The sequence below is a fragment of the Somniosus microcephalus genome, chromosome 4 (genome assembly GCF_052327205.1).
Source record: "Somniosus microcephalus isolate GS21.2 chromosome 4, FLI_Smic_1.0, whole genome shotgun sequence".
NCBI lineage: Eukaryota > Metazoa > Chordata > Chondrichthyes > Squaliformes > Somniosidae > Somniosus > Somniosus microcephalus.
Genome location: NC_140990.1, coordinates 262,336,178 through 262,353,523, shown reverse-complemented (window position 1 = coordinate 262,353,523; position 17,346 = coordinate 262,336,178).

Sequence of the window (17,346 nt, the reverse complement as noted above, 5' to 3'; positions counted from 1 at the left end):
GCGATTTAGTAAGTTGGATTGAAAGTGTAAAAGGCTGGTGTTGTGAGGGACAAGTGGAATGAGAGAGGAGAGAAAGCTGATGACTTTACCATTGCTGTCCCGAACGGGGTCGACCTCTTCAGCGGCGACGGGACCAATCACCCGGCTTGTGACAATCCTGTGGATGCGCGCCTCCAGATCGCTGAGGGTTTGCAGCTGAGGCAGCCCTCCACCCATCTGTTGCTGTTGTGAGATAGCTTGGCCAGCAAGAAAAAGGACGGCGTCTGAATAAATATACAGCCATGTGCTTGCTTGATGTGCCTCCCATAGTTGAATAGCCCTTAATGTATGCAGCTATGTGCTTGCCTGATGTGCCTCCCATAGTTGAATAGCCCTTAATGTATGCAAGGTATGGATGTGCGTGTTATGAGATGGCCATAGGTCTTGGATGAGTGTTGGGCATTGGGGTTTTAACATCCTCTGGCCATAGAGTGAGGTTGAGATGGAGGGATGGAGAGGTATTGAAAAACAGCCACTCACCCTGACGACCCGAGTGAGGTCGTTGAACTTTTTCCGACATTGCGCATGGGTCCTGGGCACCATGCTCCTGGAGGAGACGTGATGAGCCACCTCCCTCCATACTCTTCTGTAGTCGCGTGGCAATGGCCTCCTGCCACTCTCAGGGTACAGTATTGCTCTTCAGTGCCCAACTGCGCCAACCAGAGCCACCAAGACCCAGTCGGTGAAGCGCTGAGCTCGTTCCCTGACCCTCTCCATAGTCCTTTGCTGCAGAATCGATACTCAGGTCTGTCCAGGCCGAGATTCAAGGCTGCAATGAGCAGGGTGTGGCTGGAGAGCAAGATCGACCCTCCCCTTTAAGAACTGTCCGGCGCCAGTGTGTTTGTGTTCCATTGCTAACTGACATCACCTGAGCTTCACCCGTGCTCTGAGTTAGCGCCTCGCTCCTCGGCCTTTGTGCCTTAAGAGAGGTGTGCAGTACCTGATTTAGCGCTCCAATCACCTCCAGGGGCGATAGAAGCCAAATTTGCAGTCGGAGGTGATAATTTGTGCCAGGCGTTAACTTTGCGCCCGGCCGATAATTGCACCCCAAACGGGGCGATACTGAATTTCTCCCCCTTAATGTTTCAGGTTGATGACCTTACGTCAGAACTGGAAAAAGTTAGAGACGTAACAGATTTTATGCAAGTGCAGGGGCAGGGAAAGCGGGGAGAGGTGGAAAGAACAAAAGGGAAGGTCTGTGATAGGGTGGAAGGCAGGAGAGATTAAATTGACAGAGGAAGTTGCTTTAGTGGTCGGCCTGCTTACTGAACTTATCTCAGTACAGGAGCTGCCAACAGTCAGCTTGGGGATACAGATTGGCAAATGTCTTATGAAACATCCAATAGTCTATCTACAATAATGTAAAGTCAATTACAAATGCTATTGTCTTTTAAGTACCCACAATTCTAAGGTAGACTGAATGAAGCTTCCCAACTTTGTTCCCTCCAGTTACAGCGCCAGATCAAGTCGCATTGCAGTTTGGGCACATGCAGAGAATTCAGGCAATATATATTAAGAATATCACTTTACAGGACGCTTTGTCCATTTTTCACATAAAGGATTTGAAAAATGTGACTTAATTTTAATGTTCGTTTAAGCAAATTTATATTCACACAAGTATGAAAAAGTCTCCTAAATGGTTATTATGGTGATTAATATGCTAACTGGAAGTTGTCAATGAGCAGGGGGGTGGAGCCTCACATTAATTGTGCTGGAAAATCTCTTTGATCACTGTGCATGGGAGAGAACAAAGGTTTTATAGAGAGGCTTTTAGAAAGAGGATGCTGTACAGGCAGTCATAGAAAGGCTGTGAGAATGCAGGCAATAGGACGTAAAAAGTTAACTTCAGTCAAGCATAACAAAATACTGAGGTAGGGTAGTGTAGTAACATAGAAACATAGAAACTAGGAGCAGGAGTAGGCCATTCGGCCCTTCGAGCCTGCTCCGCCATTCAACGAGATCATGGCTGATCATCCAAACCCTAGCACCCGGTCCCTACACCGACAGCCATCCCACCCAAGCCCTATCCCCGTAACCCCATGTATTTAATCCCCCCTAACACTAAGGGCCAATTTTTTATCATGGCCAATCAACCTAACCCGCACATCTTTGGACTGTGGGAGGAAACCGGAGCACCCGGAGGAAACCCACGCAAACACGGGGAGAATGTGCAAACTCCCCACAGACAGTCACCCGAGGCCAGATTTGAACCCAGGTCCCTGGTGCTGTGAGGCAACAGTGCTAACCACTATGCCACCGTTTTCATTATTTTTGTATTATTACAGGAAGATAAGTTATAACGGTTGAATCTGATTATAACTGTTGCTCTTTATGTTCACTTTCTGTACAATAAGACAGCTTAATGATTTGCAGCTTCAGAAAAATTAGAGAGGCTCCTGAGGGCATATGAGAAAGACACAAATACCTGGTTGAGGTCACAAGGGGGTGTTAATGCTACACCCCTGGGATTCACTACCACACAATAAATATAGGGCAGCGTGACACAACTCCCATAAAAATAATAGGCTTGGTCTGCTTATTGGAACGCTTGACACCAGTTAACGAGAAGGTATCTATGGCAGACCCAAATTTGTAACAAAGACACATATATGGCCCAGAAATTGGTCCGTGCAGCACCATTTTGTGGGTGCTACTTGGTCTGCTAATGCCCCAATATGGCGGTCAGAAAGCATGTGCACATTTTTGGCTGGAAGTGTGCCGCCAGCCATATTGGGTAAGGACAAAGAAAATGCATCCTTTCCCCATGCCAGAAGCAGATGTTAGGCCCTTTGCATATGTAAATAAGGGGCTTAATGCCTGTTTGAGGCTCCATCTCCAACATTGGTTTGCTTTGAGACAGCCGGCGCCGATTAGTGCTCCACCTGACCCCACATTAATGGAACTGATTGCCATCGCTCCGCCACTCACCTCCCCTGATCTCTCCCACTACGGGCCAAAACCCCAGCTCCCGATGACCCCACACTCCCAGCCCCGACCCCTGAAAGCCCTTTACCAGCCCCCGAACTCCCCTGGTCCCAGCCCCGACCTCCGATCACCCCTGTTCACAGTCCATACACCCGGCCAGCTGATCTCCCCCTTTGTCCCCGCAATTCCTGGCCCATACGATCCCTGGGCACCATGATTTCCAGATCCGACTTCGGACCTGGCACTGACCCCCGACTCCAGCCCCAATTCCCAGATCCCCGACCCGGATCCCTGGCCCTGACCCTTGGCCCCAAACCCAACCACGCCCCGATCCCAGCCCCAATCCTTTGACCCACTTACCTGAGAGCCACTGGAAATGTACCCTGGGCCCCTGTGTGCCCAAAAATGGGCACAACCAATTTTCTGGGCCATATACTTGTTTATAACATGGGGAAAATAAAATGATAAATGTATCTTTCTTCGAATTGTTCGACACATGATTTTTAGACTCCATTTTTCTTTTGTATTTCTGTTTTCTTTAAATTAATTCCAAGAATGGTAGCTATGAACTTTTAAATCATGCTCTGCATTTCTGTTTCCATTTGGGAGTCCATGCAAATGTGACATGCCTTTTAAAGTATGAAGAGGTCCTCAACACTTTTTAAATGGCCTCTGTTCATACTCTGTATGCCCATCAGCTAAATAGTGTCATGAAAAATAAATTAAAAATTAGTAGCTCAAAACGCAGGGATGGTTTTCCTTCCTCTGTTTGTTTTCAATTGCTGAATGAAGAAAACCTGGATTAAATTAACCTGAGAGGTCTTGAAAATCTTAACTGGTCTGACATAACTCTTTAGATTCCAAAAAGAGTGCTTCACAATGAATCAGTGACAGGCAATGGAATGCAACATGCAACAAATATTTTGCAGATCATCTCCAGGACACACTGAACTGCCTAGCCAAACAAAAACCATCTTTCATGTACCAAAAGTATATTCATTAATAAGTTAAGTGGATCTGCCTTAGTTTTATCTTTAATCAGAACGATTGCCAGGATTAAATAGGAAAGTAATTAACCCTGATTTGAGGCCATAATCACTGCCACACATAAGCCAACTAAAAAGTCTTTCATCTGTCTCAAACTTTCAGGAGACAAAGAAGTGATACAGAATGATTGACTCATGCTTAATAGTTTAATATAGGTGATTATATTTTTACTACCACTCTAAATTGGATATTCATGAAAGAAGATTCCTTTTATGTGTGCAGTGGGAAAGTGTATGGGGGTAAAATTGGTCTTTGGCGATTGCGCATAACGGGCAATAGGGAATTGGCAGCCCGTTTTACATCCGCCCAATTCCTTCTATTGAAGTCAGTGGAAAAGAAAATCGGGCGGGTTAAAATGGGCTGCTGATTCGTTATTGCCCATTTTGCACTATCACCAAAGACCAATTTCACCCCCATGTATATGAACATGTGCTGAATCAATAACATCTTAAAATTTGCAGTAATACAACAAAGGCCAGTGCAAAGGGATTTGGTATAAAGACCAAAGATCGCCCATCAGAAAATTTCCCCTACGTATTAGTTTCCATTACCACTGTTAAATATAAATTGGCACTATGGATATTACTTCCAAAGTTATCACCATAAAATGTATTACTATTATAAATTTACTTGCAGAATCATTGATGCCTTAGGAAAATCTAACCCTAGAAATGTCTATTAATGGTAAGTAACTGTCTATGTAAACTATCATGCAGATGCATTTTCTGCATAGAATTTGATAGCAATCTCTTTTTGCAGTTTTACCAGGACCAGAAACATACTGAATGCAAACATTCAGGTCAACATTCCCAAGTACAATTTAAACAGTTAGCCTGGTTAAATAAAAATTAATAGCCCCAGTCATGCCAATTAACTCACAGGCAGTCAGCTCTGGAGCCTTGTTCAGTGTACTAAATTTGAAGAACCCATTTTTCACATTCTTTAGCAGAGAAGCAGAGGAAATCCCTGCACTTAGGGGCAGTGGAGGCTTGCTCCCAATACAAAATCTCCATCTTACTACTGCCAAAAGTCTTCAATTATTTGTTGATCATTTGTTGCCTCCTCTCAATTCATCTCAAAAAGACACCCCATGAACTGTGACCGAGATAATTGGTTCTTAAGAGTATCAGCCATGCACACAATTAGATTGAGAACGTGCTGCATAGAATTGGTTTTTGTTTTCATCACCTGGACATTAAGCTCTGCATTAGCGGAGCGTAGAAAGGAAAGTGGGATTGCGAGGACCACACGCCCATAACCTGCCTGATGTTTCTACTATTGAAATTATCGAGTTGGACACACCACAGGTAGAGGTTGGACAGGAAGAAAGGGAACGGGTGACCAACAGGCAGAGTACTAGGTGCAGGCAGGTAGTGCAGGGGTCCCCTGTGGCCATCCCCCTCTCCAACAGATACACCACTTTGAGTACTGTTGGGGGGGATGGCTTATCAGAGGAAGGCAGCAGCAGCCAACTTCCTGGCACCAGGGGTGGCTTTGCTGCACAGAATGGGAGGAAAAAGAGTGGTAGAGCTATAGTAATAGGGGATTCAATTGTAAGGGGAATAGATAGGCGTTTCTGCGGCCGCAAACGAGACTCCAGGATGGTGTGTTGCCTCCCTGGTGCAAGGGTCAAGGATGTCTCTGAGCGGCTGCAGACCATCTTGGAAGGGGAGGGTGAACAGCCAGTTGTCGTGGTGCATATAGGCACCAACGATGTAGGTAAAAAGCGGGATGAGGTCCTAAAAGCGGAATATAGGGAGTTAGGAGGTAAATTAAAAAACAGGACCTCAAAGGTAGTAATCTCAGGATTGCTACCAGTGCCACGTGCTAGTCAGAGTAGAAATAGAAGGATACTTCAGATGAATACGTGGCTAGAGGAATGGTGCCAGGGGGAGGGATTCAAGTTCCTGGGACATTGGAACCGGTTCTGGGGGAGGTGGGACCAGTTCAAACTGGACGGTCTGCACCTGGGCAGGGCTGGAACCGATGTCCTAGGGGGTTTGTTTGCTAGTGCTGTGGGGGAGGGTTTAAACTAAAATGGAACGGGGTTGGGAACCTGAGCAGGGAGACAGAGGAATGGGAAACAAGGATAAAAGCAAAAGATAGGAAGGAGAAAAACAAAAGTGGCAGTCAGAGAAATCAAGGGTTTAAATCAAACGTGGCCACAGTAAATAATAATTCTAATAGGTCTAAGAGCGTTAAAAAAACAAGCCTGAAGGCTTTGTGTCTTAATGCGAGGAGCATTTGTAATAAGGTGGATGAATTGGCTGCGCAAATAGAGGTAAACAAATATGATTTGGTTGGGATTACGGAAACGTGGCTCAAGGATGGCCAAGACTAGGAACTCAACATCCAGGGGTATTCGATATTCAGGAAAGATAGGCAAAAAGGAAAGGGAGGTGGGGTAGCATTACTGGTTAAAGAAGGGATTAACACAATTGTAATGAAGGATATTAGCTCTGATGATGTGGAATCTGTATGGGTAGAATTGAGAAATACTAAGGGGAAAAAAGCATTCGTGGGAGTGGTATATAGACCTCCAAACAGTAATGTGGTGGTTGGGGATGGCATTAAAAGGGAAATTAAAGAAGCGTGCAATAAGGGCACAGCAGTCATCATGGGTGATTTTAATCTACATATAGATTGGGCTAACCAAATTAGTAACAATACTGTGGAGGAGGAATTCCTGGAGTGTATACAGGATGGTTTCCTGGGCCAATATGTTGAGGAATCAACCAGAGATCAGGCCATCTTAGACTGGGTATTATGTAACGAGAAAGGATTAATTAGCAATCTTGTTGTACGAGGCCCCTTGGGTCGGGGCGATCATAATATGATCGAATTCTTCATTAAGATGGAGAATGAAGTAATTGACTCAGAAACTAGAGTCCTCAATTTAAATAAAGGAAACAACGATGGTCTGAGGAGCGAGTTGGGTAGGATTGATTGGGGAATGGCACTCAAAGGGTTGACGGTGGATCGGCAATGGCAAACATTCAAAGACCGAATGGATGAACTACAGAAGTTGTTCATCCCAGTTTGGCATAAAAATAAAACAAAAAAGGTGACTCAACCGTGGCTAACAAGGGAAATTAGGGATAGCATAAGATCCAAGGAGAGGACATACAAATTGGCCAGAAAAAGCAATAATCCTGAGGATTGGGAGCAGTTCAGGATTCAACAAAGGAGGACAAAGGGATTAATTAAGAAAGGGAAAATAGAATATGAGAGTAAGCTTTCAGGGAACATAAAAAACTGACTGTAAAAGCTTTTATAGATATGTGAAGAGAGCAAAGATTGGTGAAGTCAAGCATAGGTCCCTTGCAGTCAGAATCGGGGGAATTTATAATGGGGAACAAAGAAATGGCAGACCAACTAAATACATATTTTGGTTCTGTCTTCACAAAGGAGGACACAAATAACCTCCCAGAAATACCGGGGAACATAGGGTCTGATGAAAGGGTGGAACTGAAAGAAATCAGTATTTGTAGGGAAATGGTGTTAGGAAAATTGATGGGACTGAATGCCAATAAATCCCCAGGGCCTGATAATCTACATCCCAGGGTACTTAAGGAAGTGGCCCTAGAAATAGTAGATGCATTGCTGGTCATCTTCCAGAGCTCAATAGACTCTGGAACAGTACTCATGGATTGGAGGGCAGCTAATGTTACCCCACTATTCAAAAAAGGTGGCAGAGAAAAAGCGGGGAATTATAGACCGGTAAGCCTGACATCGGTAGTGGGGAAAATGCTAGAGTCCATTATAAAAGATGTAATAGCAGAGCACTTGGAAAGTAGTGACAGGATCGGACAAAGTCAACATGGATTTACAAAAGGTAAATCATGCTTGACTAATCTACTGGAATTTTTTCAGGATGTAACTGGTAAAATAGATAAGAGAGAACCAGTGGATGTGGTGTATTTGGACTTTCAGAAGGCTTTCGATAAGGTCCCGCATAAGAGATTAGCGTGTAAAGTTAAGGCACATGGGATTGGGGGCAAGGTATTGACTTGGATAGAGAACTGGTTGGCGGACAGAAAGCAAAGAGTTGGAATAAACGGGTCGTTTTCCGAGTGACAGGCAGTGACTAGTGGGGTACCGCAAGGATCGTTCCTAGGACCCCAGCTGTTCACAACATATATTAATGATCTGGACGAGGGAATTGGATGTAATATCTCCAAATTTGCAGATGACACAAAGCTGGGTGGGAGGGTATGCTGTGAGGAGGATGTCATGAAACTCCAGTACGATTTGGACAGGTTAGGTGATTGGGCAGAAACATGGCAAATGCACTATAATGTGGATAAATGTGAGGTTATCCACTTTGGTGGCAAAAACAGGAAGGCAGATCATTATTTGAATGGCAATAGATTGGGAGAAGGGGAAGTGCAAAGAGACCTGGGTGTTCTTGTGCACCAGTCGCTGAAGGTAAGCATGCAGGTGCAGCAGGCGGTTAAGAAGGCAAATGGTATGTTGGCCTTCGTAGCAAGAGGGTTCGAGTACAGGAACAAGGATGTCTTGCTACAGTTGTACAGGGCCTTGGTGAGACCGCACCTTGAGTATTGTGTGCAGTTTTGGTCGCCTTATCTGAGGAAGGACGTTCTTGCCATGGAAGGAGTGCAGCGAAGATTCACCAGGCTGATACCTGGGATGGCAAGAATGATGTATGAGGAGAGATTGTATCGATTGGGCTTATACTCACTGGAGTTTAGAAGATTGAGAGGGGATCTCGTCGAAACCTATAAAATTCTGTCAGGCCTGATGCTGGAAGGATGTCCCCGATGGTCGGGGAGTCCAGAACCAGGGGTCATAGTCTAAGGATAAGGGGTAGGACATTTAGGACTGAAAGGAGGAGGAATTTCTTCACCCAAAGTGTGGTGAACCTGTGGAATTCTCTGCCACAGAGGGCGGTGGAGGCCAGTTCATTAAATATATTCAAGAAGGAGTTGGGTATATTTCTTAAGGCTAAAGGGATCAAGGGATATGGGGAGAGGCAGGGACCGGGTACTGAATTTGAATGATCAGCCATGATCTCATTAAATGGCGGAGCAGGCTCGAAGGGTCGAATGGCCTACTCCTGCTCCTATCTTCTATGTTTCTATGTTAAAATCTGGCAGAAAGTTATCAAGGGTCATGCAATCTTTCTCGCCAGGTTTTCTTTTCTGCAGTCCGCTCGGGTGAAGCTTGATGCCCGGGCAGTAAAAATCTACGTCCATATGTTGAGACAGTTTGAGTTACTGGTAAATCTGTAGAACTCCTTGTTGATTTTTTTTGTCCTTGAATTTGTATGAAACTTGTTTAAACACACCTAGGGTAGTAACTAGACCAAAAGAGTAAGTTCTGGACATACATAAGTAGTTGTGCATTTTCAAGATGAAATACTAATCAGTGCAAATCAATTTTTAAATCCTAGAGTATGGAACATGGCACTTTTGTGGTTTCATGTTAGATTGTTCTTGTTTACAATTCAGTACAATCCTGAATCTGGATTTCCTGGACAGCCTGGCAAAGTTAAGTCAAACATCTTAATCAGAGTTAAGATAGCAGATATTTTAGTATTTCATTCCATGATTTAGACGAGGGCACGTCAAATGATGTTGTGCTTCATAGAAACAACCTGGAAGACAAGACCACCCATTATGAAATAATTCTTCCCCCTCTCCTGCCATTAGTGGGAATTCAACTTTGTGCTATATAAAGGGATTCGTTTTCATTCTTGGTGTAAAACTGTTTAGTTTGATTTGCACTTCTTTAAGATCCTCCTGAATCCTGTATTGATTTCTTTGTGGGTTCAATGATGAGACATTTATGAAAGAGAATGAGTTTTAATCTAAAGTCTGTTCAACTCTTTATACAGCATTCAGGAGACACCATTATGCTAGTGATGCATCTAGAACGAAACTGAAACTAAACTAACTGCCTTGCTTCTCTCGGTCACATGCCCTCTGCTGGTCAGGCACAAGCAATCAATACATGCAATCATGCTATTAAGGCATCCTAATCGAACAGGCAAATACCATCTCTATTTGCTGATATCATTACATCTCCTTTTCTTAAAACAAAAGTATTTTACTTTTAACTAACAACATGTTTTCTTTGTATTAATCTGCATTTTAACTGTAACACTTAATGAACTTACATTATCATTATCATGATCAAGGTTTTTTAACCTTGCTTTGTGTGTTCACATGAAATATGTCAATACACTAGAACTTGAAGAAAGAATAAGATAACATTACTTCCTTCCATAACAATAGTCCTTAAATTTGCTCAATGAGTCTCTCAGGAGGCTTCACGTGTCTTGAGGATTTTCTGATTGATTGTCCTTGAATCTGAGTTGTTGCCTCAGATGATGTGTTCTCAGCTGTGTGATCAGGTTGTTCAACAGTATCAGTCTCTTGACCTGCTGTGGCTGGTCCCATGAGAAGACCTCGACGATTTCTTCTCAGAACAGCACCCTCATCTGTCTGAATGGTGTATGATCTTGGTTGAACTTCACTCAGGACAGTTCCCTTCTGAGTCCATGTGTTTGTTTTGTCTTTGAACCTTACTTGGTCACCAGTGTGGAGTTCAGGTAGGTTTTGTGTTCCTCTGTCATAGTAGTACTTTTGCTTTTCTTTCTGTTGTTCTTTGAACTTCCTCACTTTCTCCCCCTCTTTTGTTTTCAGGAGGTTCTCCGGGATGGGTAGGTTTGACCTTAGCCGATGTCCCATAAGGAGTTGGGCTGGTGACTTACCACACTCAAGCGGCGTTGTGCAGTATACAAGCATGCTCTGGTAGAAGTCAGTTCCACTGTCTTTTGCCTTGTACTTCAGTCTTTTCACTGTGTTTGCGGGCTCTCCTGGGTCAACAGCTCTGGACAACGTGTCTGCTGTATACATCAGCTTACCCGGTGTGTACGCAACATTCAGTTCATCATAGACTGTCTCTCCTTCGCTTTCCACAACGAGGACTCTCTTTACCAGGTTCAGTCTCTCACAGGCTTTTAAACCTAGTATGGCTTGCACATCCTTTGGTACCACGATTAATGCTAGCGTGTGCGCTCTGTCCTTGTGTGTTACTTTGACAATGCATCTTCCTTTCACTGGTATATCAGTACCTGAGTATCCTGTCACTTTCACTTTTATTCCATGTATCTTTGGTCTGGGTCTAATTTTCTTAAAATCAGTCTCTGATATCACATTAACTTGTGCTCCAGTATCCAATTTAAATGGAATGTGTATGTCATTCACTTTTAGTATCAACATCCAGTCTCTTTCTTCTTTTTTGTTTTCAGACACAACATCTACATAGAACTCCTCTATGTCGCTTTCATCTACTGCATGGACCTTGCTTTGTTGCACTTGGTTCTTGCAGCAACGGGCATAATGGTTGTTTTTGTTGCAACTATTGCATGTTTTACCATATGCTGGACACTTTTTTGGTGGATGCTGTGTACCGCATCGACTACATGTCTTTCGAGTGTCCCTTTCATTTTCGTTCGCTGGCCACGCCTCTTTTTTCACATTGGCGCCCTTTTTGTTAAACGGTTTATATCCGTTCATTCTCACTGCATCCACGTTGCAGCTATTGTCACTGAACAGCTCCTTTGCCTGCAACTTCACAGTCTCTGTAGCCCTACACAGTGCTATGGCTTTTCCCAGGTCTAGATTTTGCTCTCTTTGCAGTCTTTTCCTTAGACCATTATCTGGAATACCACACACCAGTCTGTCTTTTATCAGCGAGTCTGTCAGTCCCCCAAATTCACACGATTTGCTTCTGTTTCTCAGTTCAGTCACATACTGATCAATAGTCTCACCCGTTTTCTGTACACATGTGAAAAATCTGTGCCACTCAAACGTCACGTTACGTTTAGGTATGCAGTAGGCCTCAAACTGTACCATTATTTTATCTAGCTTCATTTTGTCTCCATTGGCAGTGAATGTGAAGTTATTATACACCTCCAGCGCTTCATCACCCACGACATGTAAGAACAGTGACGCTTTCATTTTATCACCTTTCTCGTCAGCTCCGATTGCCGCTAAATACAACTCTACACGTTGTTTGAATCTCCTCCAATTTTCAGCCACATTACCTGTCAACTGAAGCGTCGCCGGTGGGTGTAAACCTTCCATTTTTTCACTTCGTTAGCTATTCTCCAATGGTAAGCAACGATGTTCTCTTTTGGCTTGCTAATTTGTGGAGAGCTGATTTAACTTCAGATGTTTTCTCTTCATCTCTTTCAATCACTTCTGACACCATGTATTGATTTCTTTGTGGGTTCAATGATGAGACATTTATGAAAGAGAATGAGTTTTAATTTAAAGTCTGTTCAACTCTTTATACAGCATTCAGGAGACACCATTATGCTAGTGATGCATCTAGAACGAAACTGAAACTAAACTAACTGCCTTGCTTCTCTCGGTCACATGCCCTCTGCTGGTCAGGCACAAGCAATCAATACATGCAATCATGCTATTAAGGCATCCTAATCGAACAGGCAAATACCATCTCTATTTGCTGATATCATTACAAATCCCAAAGGCTAATACCATTGAATCTTCTGGTCTAAGCTTATTTGCATAGTTATTCACAACTCCAGGTGCAAACTCTAACCCTAACCCTAACCCTAGGGTCTAGAGATGACACCACCGGTGGGAGAGGAAAACTGTGACAGTCAAATTTAAAGGGATGGGGATAATTAAAGGGGGTGTCACAAGGAAGGGGACATAAAGTTAGAAAGCTTCTGAAGAACATTAAGAAGCATCTCAACTCAACAGCAACCATTGCCAAGGCTTAAGGGGTGCAGAATTAAGAAATGGCAGGCCTGGATGAAGGGGACAGAATCTGCACGTGCAAGCATGAGTCTGCAGGTGAGTGATGGCACAGCCCAGCACGTGGCCTCCTATTTGATGGCTGCTGAAGTCGAAGTGGGGCTGAATGAAGTATTTGCAAGGAGATTGCTGTTCCATCATCTGTTTGTCTTCCTTGTCTTATTCAGAAGTTGACCATATGTTCTATCAGGTTTATCTGAGACATTTATGCTTCTACAAACAATTATTGGGGTCCAGTGGGACAGTCTACTTAGAGCCATCCATGTCAGTGCAAAAATGTGATTAATGGCTGGTGAAATGCAGACAATACTATAATAGGCAGTATTTCCCACAGGTAAGATTGCGACCACTCAACCATGGCAATTAATGTCAGCTGGGATAGTTTTTCATCTCTCTCAAGAATTATTAGGAATAATTTTGTGATTGTAGGACTTAAATTGGATAGTCCTGCCAACATCATGCAACATGATTCAGAAGGGCCTTTCTGTCTCTGGAGGAAGCATTATTTCAGGAGTAGGGAACCATGCTATTGGAAGGGACTGGAAAAGAATGAGTGAGAAAGATAGTTCACTAGAGGTGTTTAAAATCATGAAGGGTTTAAATAGAGTAAATAAAGAGAAACTGTTTCCAATGGCTGAAGGGACGATAAGCAGAGGGCACAGATTCAAGGTGATTGGCAAAAGAACCAGAGGCGACACGAGGAAAAACTTTTTTGTGTAATGAGTGGTTAGCATTTGGAATGCACTGCCTGATAGGGTGGTGAATATAGTCAATAGTAGCCTTAAAAAGGGAATTGGATAAATATTTGATGAATAAAAAATGACAGGGCTATGGGGAAAGAGCGGGGAAGTGGGACTAACTGGATTGCTCTTCGAAAGAGCCTGCACAGACTCGATGGGCCGAATGGCCTCCTTCTGTGCTGTATCAGTCGATGATTCTATGATTCTATGTCGTCCTGCTCCTGAGATGATCTTCAGCACAGGAAGAAACTTGTTGACCTGACCCTATTTCAATGAAAATTGAGATGACTTGGATGAAAATGAATTCAAACACACTGGAGAAAGTCATTCAGCATTTTATGACACAAGCCTCTGAAGCATTGTTTCACCACTTCAAATGTCTGCTTGGTGAGGGCCCCCTATCGCCCATGCACCCCATTTTATCTGTTCTCTGCTGGGATATGGGGGGAGGGTTGCACAGAGATGTAATCAGCTATAGTTGCACCAAGTAACATATCTCTGGGGAGCCAGCCTTCATCTTTTCTTCAAAGGGTTGTGTGATATTTAGTTGCCTCAAAATAAAAACATTATTCACCATCCCATTTTTTTATGGGGCCACATATTGAATGTGTGGCCCCCATGTTGAAGGAATAATAACCCTTTCTACTGAACTAATAGAGACCATCCATTCAGGTTCCCTATTCCTTTCAATATTTCTGGCAGAGTGGATTTCTTAAAATGAAGAAGGTATCATGGATTATCCCAGGATATTGCCATTAACTTGAATAATTTAAGATTTCTTTTGACTGACACCACCTGAAGATTAATAGAATGGAAGTTGTGGGAGAGGTCCAAATAGCCACATGGGTGCCATCTATGATTCTCTTCGGTCTCAGAACCCCTATCACCTACGGAAAATTCTGTGCCCTGTCTAAAGGTGTCTCTTTGCCTAGGGAAATGTGATGATTACTACCGTGATCCATCTTTGGACAGCTGGCATATGTCACCAGCAGTGGCTTAGAGGTATCCAATGGCATATAAGTTTACTGCTGTAATTTTGCTCATGCCCACTGTGGCAACTTTCATGCGATCAAACTTGCCCGCTGGTTGGTCTCCAGGAAATGACAGAGCTCCAAGACAGCCTTACTTATGGAACAGAGTTGCTGAAGATAGGTCTCATCTGACATGCACAGGAAGGATTATCTGGGTCAGTAAATGTGGATCCTGGAGTAAGGGTAAGTGTGTACATAATGTCTGAGTAATACCTGCCTTTTGTGTTCCCTCAGGAACTGCTTGTCCTCCCTCAAATCTAGGTGTGCTATAGGAACTCCCAAAGGAATTCCATCCTAACCACTTTCCTTAAGACGCAAGACTATCCAAGATACGTCGCTTTGCCATTAGCTTTAGAAAATGGCATCTCGTCATCTGACTCTGCATTCAAAAGTTTTGAACGCCGTGAAGGTCATTAAATATATCTGAGGTGGAGATAGACAGATTTTTGAACGATAAGGGAGTCAAGGGTTATGGGGAGCGGGCAGGGAAGTGGAGTTGAGGCCAAGATCAGATCAGCCATGATCTTATTGAATGGCGGAGCAGGCTCGAGGGGTCAAATAGCCTACTCCTGTTCCTATTTCTTATGTTCTTATGTTCCTGTAAGTACAGGAACATAAGAACATAAGAAGTAGGAGCAGAAAGTTAGGGCTCATCCATTCCAGTGTAAGTACCCTTTTTAACAGTGTGCTAAGTCCTAATTACTGCCAAGCAACCTCTCTGGCACTGAAAATTTACTTTTACAAGTGTGGAGCCTCATTGCTTCAGCTTTTAATTGTTGTTGGAGATTTAAAAATGTTTTTTAATTAAATAAAAAAAAAATCTTTCTATTTCTTTTTCTCTCTTTTAACCCAATCGTTTTTTCTCTACTTTATTTCACTTTTTATACATACCTGATTTGACATTGAATTATATATTCTAACTTACACTTCCTGGTTCAGCCTACGTTGTTCATTAACAATTCTTCAATCTGATTGGTTAAGGGGATGCACAGTTGCTTTCCTTGTTCGCACAGGTCCCAGATCCCCTGCAGAGGGCATTGCGCCATTTCGATGTCCCTCTTGCAGCAACAAGCTCATGCAAGGACCTATTCAGTCGTGGTAGGCCACTGGCACTCACATGTGAGCTTCAGTAGGTTGAGCAATCCACAGCTGCTCTGCCTGATGTCCCCAGAGGACTTCAGGCTTTAGAGAAAATAAATAACAAAATTTTTCAGCTCAAAGGGGAGACTCTCTGGGGGCAAAATTCCCCATGAGGGCCATTTGGGACGCTAACTGGAAAAAGTTTCAAAATTTAGCTCCCGGCACTAATGATTCTGAGACTCACCTAAATTCCCTGACATCGCCCCAGGAAGGGAGAGGGGGAGGGGCGCTAAATCAAGTGCTAATGTCCTCTGTGGGGCGCTACAGGGGCACTAACACCAGAGAGCTGCCGAATTTCAGGCGAGTTCCAAACAGATATCATCACTCGTGCTGCCTCTTTCCAGCTCTTAAAGGGGAGGTTCGATCATTCACCAGATGCGCATTTGCAGTTGTGCTTGCTTCGAGGAGAACAGACACAGACTGCAGACCCTTTTCATTGCTATGAGAAGAATTGCCTAATAGCCAACAAATTACACCCTAATGCAAATGAAGATTCCTTATTCAGCAGCAAACTCTGAAGGGCTCTTTGCTTTTGAGCAGCAAAAAGTTCGATGTCCTGGCCAACACAAACAACAACCGGAAGTGGACGCCTTTAAATAGCGCTCCTCCACAGGCCTCCCGACTAGTAAACGCCTGCCGAACCTGTTGCTAAAAAGCAGAGGTGCACAGGCAGGTGAAAAAGGGGAACTTTGCATCGGGAGCACTAATGGGGCGATGCGCCCAGAGGTGACATCATGATCCCCGGGCGCAGAAAATCAGGGCAAAAACTGGCAGTGCCGCTGCTAACCTCCCGCCAAATTTCGTGGGAGGCGCAATTATCGCCTCGGGAGGGGGGGAGGGCATGAAGCCATTTGTGCCCCATTAGCGCCTCCCATCAGATGTGCAAACGAGGGGAATTTTGCTCCCTCTGCCTCTTGGAAAAGGTAACTGATCCCTTTCAGGACCACTTACTTAGTCTGGGTAAGGCCTTGGGCCTTTCAGATGGCCTCAATGGTACTCGTATCAGCTCTCAGCTGGCCAAGAGTTCCATTAAAGCTTTATAAGGGTGTAATGAGTGGAATTCTCAGGTTAGTCTGGAAATGTCCCCCAGACATGTCCCCTTGATGTAAGGGGCAGGCAGAGGAATCACCATCTTCTGCCTCAACTGGAAACTGGGGAACTTAAAGAAATCAGGGAACCAGGTTCTACCCCAAATTGCGCCCCTGGCAGGCGATCTCCCTGCTCTCCGACCACAATTTTGGACCCCAGCGGTGCAGAGGAAAGAGTGTGTGTTCTTTATGATGTACAACGCGTACTAGCCTATGGGACCATGATTAGATTTTTGACCTGAAAAATATTGAACATTTTACAGACTGAAGCTAAAACTGAAATTCAGAAAACTCCATCGGCACACAGCTTATTGCATGCCACAACAGAAAATGCTGGAAATACTCAGCAGGCCAGGCAGCATCCGTGGAGAGAGAAACAGAGTTAACGTTTCAGGTCTGGGACCCTTCTATTTCCAGCATTTTCTGTTGTTATTTCAGATTTCCAGCATCCGCAGTATTTTGCTATTGTATTATTGTATGCCACCATTGTTTATCATTGGCATCCTTGCTCAGAGTAAGTGGC